This window comes from Loxodonta africana, chromosome 21 (genome assembly GCF_030014295.1).
Source record: "Loxodonta africana isolate mLoxAfr1 chromosome 21, mLoxAfr1.hap2, whole genome shotgun sequence".
Lineage (NCBI taxonomy): Eukaryota > Metazoa > Chordata > Mammalia > Proboscidea > Elephantidae > Loxodonta > Loxodonta africana.
In genome coordinates, this window is record NC_087362.1 from 48,570,904 (window position 1) to 48,580,739 (window position 9,836).

Genomic DNA, 9,836 nt, shown 5'->3' on the forward strand with positions numbered 1-9,836 from the left:
GATGCCAACTTTAAGTATAGCACATGTGTTATATTATTGTCTTCATGCTATTTTTACTAATTATGTAAAAAAAACTCATGCTCTATCAGGAAATAAATACATACATACAGCTTTTTAAATTTGGTACTCCAAAGAAGAATCTTCTCAAAAATCTCTTAGGAGGAATGATAGTTGAAAAAATATAACTGAAATTACTGGCTATAATGCATATTTACAAGCAAGTATTAAAAATCAATTAAGTGTATTCAAGAGTTCCCGCTTCACATTATTTTGAAAAGGAAATTAGCTGACCCTTCACATTGGATTCTACCTGTCGTATACTCCTATAATATACTACTATTTATTTACCCTCCCTAAACGCTTGTTGGAACCCTGGTTGCACAGTGGTTAAGAGAGTTTTGCTGCTAACTAAAAGGTCAGCAGTTGGAATCCACCAGCTGCTCCTCAGAAACCCTATGGAGCAGTTCTACTCTGTTCTAAAGGGTTGCTATGAGTCGGAATCGACTGCACAGCATTGGGTTTGGGGTTTTTTGTTTGTTTCTTTCTTTGTTTATATGTTTGTTAGACATATATTTTCACTACTACTGTGTTAAAAAATCTTTTACTAAAGAATTACTCTATACCTGCAGGTTAAGAAATGCTAATGCCTATTTCTAGAATTTCTGCCTTTATAATTTTCCTTGCTTCTTACTAGACATAAGATAAATTCACAGTACCACGTACAATCAGGCACTAACACTCATTTTCTAAAGATGATAACAATTCTTTTACTTCATTCTTAATGAGTCAGAGTAAATTTGAGGTGTCAGAATAATGAACCACGGATGCTCTGACAAAACCCAAACACCCCACTGCCATGGAGTTGATTCCAACTCACAGGCCCTATAGGACAGAGTAGAACTGCCCCGTAGGGTTTCCAAGGCCGTAAATCTTTAAGGAAGCAGACTGCCACATCTTTCCCCCATGGAATGGCTGGTGGGTTTGAACTGCTGATCTTTCGATTAGCAGACGAGCCTTTTAACCGCTGCACCACCAGGGCTCCTAATGCTCTGATTAAAAAAAAAAAAAAAATGTTATTCTAGAGATACCTACATTTAATTCCAAAATTCCATGACATAGTCTTGTCAAATAATATTAAGGTAACATTTATAGAGCAGCTTTGGATATGTGAAGGTGTGCCCTTGCAATTGACAGCCAATTTGCGTTAATATTACCTTCCTATAATCAGTAAGGGTGCTTATCCTGAGATTATATTTATCTTTATGCATGCTAAATCCTCCTCTCTCTCGTGGACTGTTCTAGGAAAGGAGAAAGACTTGCCAGTGTAGTAAATACGTACGAATTATAGTTGTTGTTGTTGTTAGGTGCCATCCAGAGGGCTCCAACTCATAGTGGCCCCATGCACAACAGAACAAAACACTGCCTGGTCCTGCGCCATCCTCACAACCGTTGCCATGTTTGAGCCTATCGTTGCAGCCACTGTAGCAACCCATCTTGTTGAGGGTCTTCTTTTTTGCTCACCCTCTACTTTACTGGAAACCCTGGTGGTATAGTGGTTAAGAGCTATATCTGCTAACCAGAAGGTCAGCAGTTCAAATCCACTAGGTGCTCCTTGGAAACTCTATGGGGTAGTTCTACTCTGTCCTACAGGGTCGCTGAATTGGAATCGGCTTGATGACAACAGGTTTTTGTTTTTTTTTTACTTTACCAAGCATGATGTCCTTCTCCAGGGACTGGTCCCTCCTGAAGATATGTCCAAAGTACATGAGATTAAGTCTTGCCATCCTCACTTCTAAGGGGCATTCTGGCTGTAATTCTTCCAAGACAGACTAGTTCATTGTTCTGGTAGTTCAAGGTATATTCAGTATTCATCACCAACACCATAATTCAAAAGCATCAATTCTTCTTTGGTCTTCCTTATTCATTGTCCAGCTTTTGCATGCATATGAAGAAAAAAATGCATATGAGGCGACTGAAAATACTATGGCTTGGGTCAGGTACACTTTAGTCCTTAAGGTGACATCTCCACTTTTTAACACCTTAAGGAGGTCTTTTGCAGCAGGTTTGCCCAATGCAATACATCATTTGATTTCTTGACTACTGCTTCCATTAATATAATATGAATTATAGAGCTACACACAATACAGCCTAAATAAATCACCATATTTAGAGAAGATTAATGAGAGCTTTTAATTCAAGTGTGTAGTGTTTGCCTCCCTATGCACACAGAGGGAGTGTCCTGTTCACAAATACTGATCTAACAATAGATAATTTACAGAATTTTAGAGCTAGAGGAGACCTCAGTGATAATTCCGCTCAACCTGCTCATCTTTAAAGATGAGTAAACTGAACCTGAAATTGAGGCCCAAAGAAGTTAGAAAACTTCTTGCAAGTCACAGATAGCCAGTGTAGAAGCCGTATCTAAAAATCCATGTCCTCTGTTCCTGAGTACATCCTCAACTTTCAATGTGTTTTTTTTTTTTTTTTTTTAAGAAAGCATAAAATCGTAAAACACTATTTGTATAAATAACTCAGCAGCCAGTATAAATGAGTCAGGACTGAAACTTGCTCACTGGGTCTTTAGAGTCAAAAATTGAAGTAGTCAGGTATTATCTAAGATCAATATGAAAATCTCACCATGTATGAGAACAAGTAAGCATTGTAATTCTTATTTCAGGAAAGGGAAAGAAAGAAAAAACAGCCAAACATGGATGTTGGCTAATGATCTGGCAGAAACTACATTTTACTACTATTTCTTTACCATTAACATATGGTAAGAGCTCAGACCAGAGTTATTTCATCCTGTAGTAATTCACTTTTAACATACCAGAAGTAAGATTTTAAAAAAATCAGAGATGAATATTTAACTCACTGGGCTGCCCATCTTGGAAGCAAATGGTAGGTTTTGAGCCCTGAGAAGCACAGAAGAGCCTCAATAGTCAGAGCCACTGTCTACTTCCCTGACATGGGTGTTGCAGCAATGGCACGGGCAAAGGGTGGTTGGAAAAGTGGTATAGTAGTACCAGCCAAACTAAAGCGAAATAGAAGGCATATGATTTTTCAAAAGAAGGTTATTACTTTTTTGCAAGACAGTGTGCTTTTCACATGTTCACCCCTTTAGAACTTACATCCATATAAACAGCTTAATTTCTTTGGATTTCAGTTTCTTCATATGTAACATCACAGTATCTATAATTTTGGAGGTTACTGTGAGGACTAAATAAGTTAATGTATGGAAAAGGATTTTAGAAATTGTAAAATTCATATAAATTTGAGGTATTATTATCATTACTTAATGCAGACCTTCCCATCATTTTCAACAGTTCCAGAAATTAGAATGGTACATGGCAAAGAGCAAGTGCTCAGTAAGTGTTTGTTGAATGAATTAATGTACAAAGTGGCTAAGGCTTCCTTCCAAGAAGCATTATTACATAACATAATGGATTACATGTGGTAGGAATTCAGAAAAATGACACTGCATTTCTGAATCCAATTTAAACCAGCCAGTGAACTACTGTGAGGGGTAACAAGATAAAGCTCACAAAGTACAAAGGGCTCTAAGGAAAGAGGTTCCTTTCAATATTTTCACTCTTGAATGTATGAGCCTGTCACACTGATACCACAAGGCCAGAATAAAAGCTGGAAATTCAAGCGGCAACAGCTTCTTAACAGAGGAAGAAAATCATTTAAATAATTGTTAAACTTAGATTATTCAGCTAAAATATCTGATGAGTGAACAAAATGTTTTGATGTCACACACATACAAAAAAACTCTTGAAAAAAATTCTCCAGTGTTCTAATTTTACAATTTTTTAAATTTTCTGTTGGTGGAAATTCTGAAAGTACAACAGTGCTAACCAAATACTGTTCAAGCAACAATATCAAGAAGTGGATGCCTGGAACAAGTAGGAAAGCATTCTTCTGGCTTTCACAAGAGATTCCTTAATAGGAAACTTCTCCCTTTTCCATCTGGGTTAAAAATAAGAACTGGAAATCTCTGAAAACACATGTGTTGGGCTCCCCAGGCTCATGCAAAATTGGGAGACCCCAGTCACTTTTTGTCTTGCCTTCTCAATTGTCTGCACCCTCCTCCAAAGACAAGAACTTGGTTCTTCATTCACATACAAAACAACTCTTACTCTGCAAGAACACATATGTCTACTTCATACATCCAAAAACAAGGTAAGATATTGAACTTCCAAGATGTTTAAGCCATTAAAGTCCAGTTCTAACATTGAACGTGGCATATTTCTAATGTACAATTAACTGGTAAGTAACCCTTCTCAATTAAACAACCTTAAAATAAATATACACACCCAAAACTACTGGGTAGATACTTAAGAAAATAGAAGTTGTTCCTCTATAAAGAATCCCAGAATACTACCCTAAGCACTGGTTCATTGAATATAAGATTTCTCTTCTTCTTTTATTGTTTTTAAACAATTTTACCCTAATTGTTTTTATTATAAAAGAAACCAGCACACCATAAACATTTTAATATTACAGAGATACATAACACAGTATGATGAGGGTCCTGTAGAACCTCCCTAAATAATCACTGTGAACAATGAGAAAACACAGAATATTCTTTTATACCTACTACCATTATATTATGTATGTATTTCTATTAAGAGTATAATATAGTCTCTTATCCTATAAAATGATACCAAGTAAAATAAATTGTATAAACAAACAAAAAAAAAGTGTTGGGAAAGGAGGAATCTTTAATTTTATACACTTTCCCATTTTCTTTCTGTTGCATGTGTGGATATATATACACATATGCGTGTATGTATGTATTTGGAAGGCCTAGTGATCTACTTCTGAAAAATCAGCCATTGAAAATAATATGGGGTACAGTTGTATAGTGAGGCACATGGGGTTGGCATGAGTTGGAACTGACTCAACAGCAACTGGTTTTATTATGTACATGTGTAAGTGCATACAAACACATATGTATCTGATTGCTTTGTGATAAAAAGTTATCTTTAAAAATTATATAATACAAATCAAAATGTCAAAATGTTACACTTATCAAAAATGAGAAAATTTCAAGAACAGGGATTTCTAAAATTGTACCATGTATATCTTGCAGAGCTTTTAGCATTTTGTCCTCTAAATTTGCATGGTTCTTAATTATGCAGCTATCTCAGAATTAACAACATTTGGGATGAATTCAATTCACAACTAGCACAGTAGTTAAGACTATAGGGTCTGAGCCCAGACTGCCTGGGTTCCTATCAGATCTTCTCTACTTACTAGCCATGTGACCTTGGGCAAATCTCAATACCAGCCCTGGTGGTACAAGGTTACATTCTTGGCTGCTAACCAAAAGGTTGGCAGTTAGAATGGACCAGCTTCTCCATAGGAGAAAGACCTAGCTATCTGCTTCCATAAAGATTACCAACCACAAAACCAAACTCGTTGCCATCGAGTCAATTCTGACTTATAGCAGCCCTGTAGGACAGGGTAGAACTTCCCCATAGGGTTTCCAAGGAGTGGCTGGTGGATTCAAACTATTGACCTTTTGGTTAGCAGCTGAGCTCTTAACCAGTGCGCCACCAGGGCTCCATGGGGCAGTTCTACTCTGTCCTATAGGGTCGCCATGAGCTGGAATTGACTCAATGGCACACAACAACAGTCGTTATCCTTTAAATGGGAAATACAACAAGTACTTCCATCACGGGGTTATTATGAAAATTAATTAGATGTAAACAACTTGGAATGGTGCCTAGCACACTATAAATGCTCAATAAGTGTTAGCTAATATAATCACCACTCCACTTTGTTAAGAGTCGTAGTATTAATTCTCTTTAAATATGCAGATATTCTATGTCTAAAGAATGAGAACTAAGATTAAAGAGAACTAATATTTCATCCAAGTGAATGAGATCCCATCTAGCAAAAGAAAAAGGAATAAACAGATTCCCTAATAAACGGTCTTTTTTTATTCCTACTCACTTTGGTAAACACACCTTTAACTTCCTTGGTGATACTTCATTTTCATTCTTGAAAAGATCTTTCCACTCAGCGATTCCCCCATCCCTAGACATATAAAAAATACAGATCTTGTAGCTTTCTCACAAACGCCCCACCTTAATTTTATACAAAATAAACCACTGTAAGTGTCTCCAGATTTGTAATGTGTAATAGCATTCAACTGGTAAGGAAAACTCTGAATTGACTCTGACTCTGTCAGAGTACAATATTATCAGTGTATTGTGTAACCCTAATGCAAACGGACCAATAAGCAACATCACAATAAACAAAGAAAAGACTGAAGCTGTCAAGGATTTCATTTTACTTGGATCCACAATCAACACCCACGGAAGCAGCAGACAAGAAATCAAACCATGACTGCATTGGGCAAATCTGCTGGAAAAGACCTCCTTAAAGTATTAAAAAGCAAAGATGTCATCTTGAGAACTAAGGTGTGTCTGACCCAAGCCATGATATTTTCAAATGCCTCACATGCATGTGAAAGCTGGATGATGAATAAGGAAGACCAAAGAAGAATTGATGCATTTGAATTATGGTGTTGGCAAATAATATTGAATATACCATGGACTGCCAGATGAAAGAACAAATAAGTACAGCCAGATGCTCCTTAGAAGTGAGGATGGCGAGGCTTCATCTCATTTACTTTGGACATGTTATCAGGAGGGACCAGTCCCTGGAGAAGGACATCATGCTTGGTAGTGTAAAGGGTCAGTGAAAAAGAGGAAGACCCTCCAGATGGATTGATACAGTGGCTGCAACAATGGGCTCAAACATAGCAATGATTTTAAGGATAGCACAGGACCAGCAGCATTTTGTTCTGTTGTATACTAAGAAGCTCTGAGTTGGAACTGACTCGATGGCACCTAACAACAATAACGATGTAAATTATCTTCTCACTACATAAAGGTAGTCATTTTTCATTCCACTAAGACTAGATTTGACCTCAAAATACTGTCAAGCTGGCCAAAGGTGACTATGCCCCCCATTAAGTGTAAAGCACAAACTTATTAGTTTTAGGTGACAAAATAAACTAAACAATGAAAACAAAGGAATTTTGATAAGAAACAATAGTATCCCCATAGGCCAAAAGTATGAAACATATAGGGTAATTGAGAACAACAACAAAAAAATCCTGTGGTTATACTGTAGAAACCTATAAGCTTGTCAGATAATCACGTTTACCCCTTTGGAGTAAACTATTTTATTCTATTACTACACTAGTTTACTCTTAATTACATTGTATACCACAAAAAATTTTGTTAAATGTAAGTTACTCAATTTTTTAAATTTTAACCAAAAAAAAAAATTTTTAATTTCATTTGTAGGAAGAATGAAAGAAATCCTACTACATAAGAAAGAGATGAACTTTGTACTACATCTCTCCTAAAATAAATAAATTTAAACGTACTTAGCATGAAGACTTGAAGGAACAAATTTAAGTCATTCAACGAAAATGTATTGTTGAACAAATTGTCTCCATTAAAGTAGGCTAAAAACAATAACTACAGCCACTAAAATATGAACTGCTGTGATAACCATGAAAACTGTTCAAAAATATTTCCAATACTCAAAGATTTCAAAATAGAATTTAAGCTGCATGTGGACAGGCATTTGTGTTTTGTTCATTGTCATATCCCCAGTACCTAGAGCAGTGACTGACGCATAGGGAACGCTTGCTGTATGTTTATTGAATTGATTTTTGGTTGAATTAGTATCAAATACAATATTCTAGGATAATCAATTTAATTTGATGCCAAACTTCTAAAACATAGAGAGAAGCAGATATAAGTTATAATGCACCTGGGCAGCATTAACACAAAGCTGGTAGTGAAAGGCATACATACATACAAACAATAATGGAATGAACAGAAGTCGCAACAAGAGCAAAGAAAGGTTTTGGCTAATTTCATTCATTTCTTCCTGAGCAGCCCAGGAGAGAGAATATAAAGTTTGATAAAAAGATTTAAACTCTCATCTAACTTCTTTATCATCTCTTTGTTCATGCCATTAGCACCTATTTGAGTAAGTATTACACTAGGTACAAGAATAAATAGGTATATTTGTAGTTCTTATACCTCTGAAACATCTTTACTAGATGTTTATTATCTAGTAAAATGTACAAGTTGTCATTAAAATCCTTTCCTATTCTTCACTATTTTAAGAACCATTCTTAATTTTACGCTCTGGAAATGCAGATGCTATTTCTAGATCACTTCTGTGGTAGAATGGATAAACTGTGGCATATTCATAAAATGAAACAGCAATGAGAATGAATATTCTACAATTATACACAGCAATATTCTTTAAGTTCATAAATACAAATTAAGCAAAAGCAGCCAGATTCAAGAGTATATATGATATTTTTCTATTTTTAAATAAAGTTCAAAAATAGGCAAAACTAAGCTATGGTCAGGGTAATGGTTACCCTTAGAAAACAAAAAAAGGATGGGAGGTAAAGTGCCTGAGAAAGAGTATTAGGAGGATTTTAGTTTTGATATCATGTTTCTTGATCTGGGCACCGGTTACACAAGTATGCTTGATTTGTGAAAATTCATTTCGGCTGTACGTTTATGATTTATGCACTTTTCTACGTGTATAATTCAATAAAATATACATTAAAAAAGGTGAAGCATCAATGGTGGGCCCTCTTCTTACCAGCTTTATAACTGGTCAATATATAACGATAGATAAAATCAAGCTGGTTAAAAAAAAAAAATCTGTTAAAGCCTCTAAGAATTCCTTTCATGTTCTGAAAGAATAAAAAATACAGTAGAAATTCCTTGTTAACAAATACTTAGAGAAGATATTTTCCTGCAGGAGAACTGGAGATAAATTACCTACATTTCGTCCAAATAGTATATTCATTGTAGAGATGAGTTATTGATAATGATTGCTAAACGAAAAATTACAAGGTGGGAGCCAAGAATGTGGCTTCCCATATTCCCAACACTTCTAAACAAGCAGAGTTGTGTACAGGACTTGAATGGAAAGAGAACGGATTTTACGGACATACAGTGGATTCATTTTCACATTAGTTGCATTTAAATATTCTTAAAATGTATTATTAGAAACAGTTTTATTTTAGGAAAAGTCACTTATCCCAACTTTTTCTATCTCAAATCCATCTAAAATTACCAGAACCTTAAAATTCTTTGAGATCTATAGGAGGCCATACCTGTGAAATCTGAAAGAACTAGGTTGAAAATGTTACATGTAGAGAAGAGGAAATGGAAAAGAAATTATTATCCAAATAAGAGAGAAAGCCACTATGTCACACCCACCAAACAGGATGCCAGAACACACACCCAAGCATGAGTGGGTAAGAGAGGGAAGGAAAGAAGATAAAACTGGAGATGGTTTATTCTTGCCTTACCAGGGGCCAAAGAGGTATCATGAAATGAGATTTCCAGTAACACCCTCTTCCCCACGATGGAATTAAGGGCTATTGTAGAGAAAGTACTTAATATTTCCTCCCTTGAACGCTAGAGAAGAAAACTGTGTCATGGATATGCTGCTGTTGTTAGTTGCCATCGAGTCAATTTCGACCATAGCAACTCCATGTATTACAGAATAGAACTGCTCCATAGGTTTTCCTTGGCTGTAATCTTAACAGATATCACCAGGCCTTTTCTCCTGTAGTATGAGCACTCTTCTTTAGCTAAGGGGCCCCACTCTTAGCAAATATATGGCCAATTAAAAATACAACTTTAGGGAAACAAACCAAGTCTATCAGTATATAAAGACTATGACCACATGCAAATGATACGGCAGTAACATCACTGAATTTCCTGGAATAAATAATTTCCATTTCCACTCTCACAACTGAATTAAGATCA

At 35.8% G+C, this 9,836-nt stretch overlaps 1 protein-coding gene and 1 long non-coding RNA gene across 4 annotated transcripts in view; both read right to left on the minus strand.

Moving 5' to 3' along the window:
• SNTB2 (syntrophin beta 2) overlaps nt 1–9,836 on the minus strand; it is a 119,138-nt gene that overhangs the window by 83,500 nt on the left and 25,802 nt on the right. The window lies entirely within an intron of this gene.
• Nucleotides 1–9,836, minus strand: part of LOC135228366 (uncharacterized) — a 55,127-nt gene that overhangs the window by 20,100 nt on the left and 25,191 nt on the right. Inside the window, exons 2-3 of the long non-coding RNA XR_010318858.1 lie at nt 5,962–6,045; nt 1,709–1,932 (exon numbers count right to left, since the gene is read on the minus strand). This is a non-coding gene — a long non-coding RNA (uncharacterized LOC135228366). The remainder of the gene's footprint in view (nt 1–1,708; nt 1,933–5,961; nt 6,046–9,836) is intronic.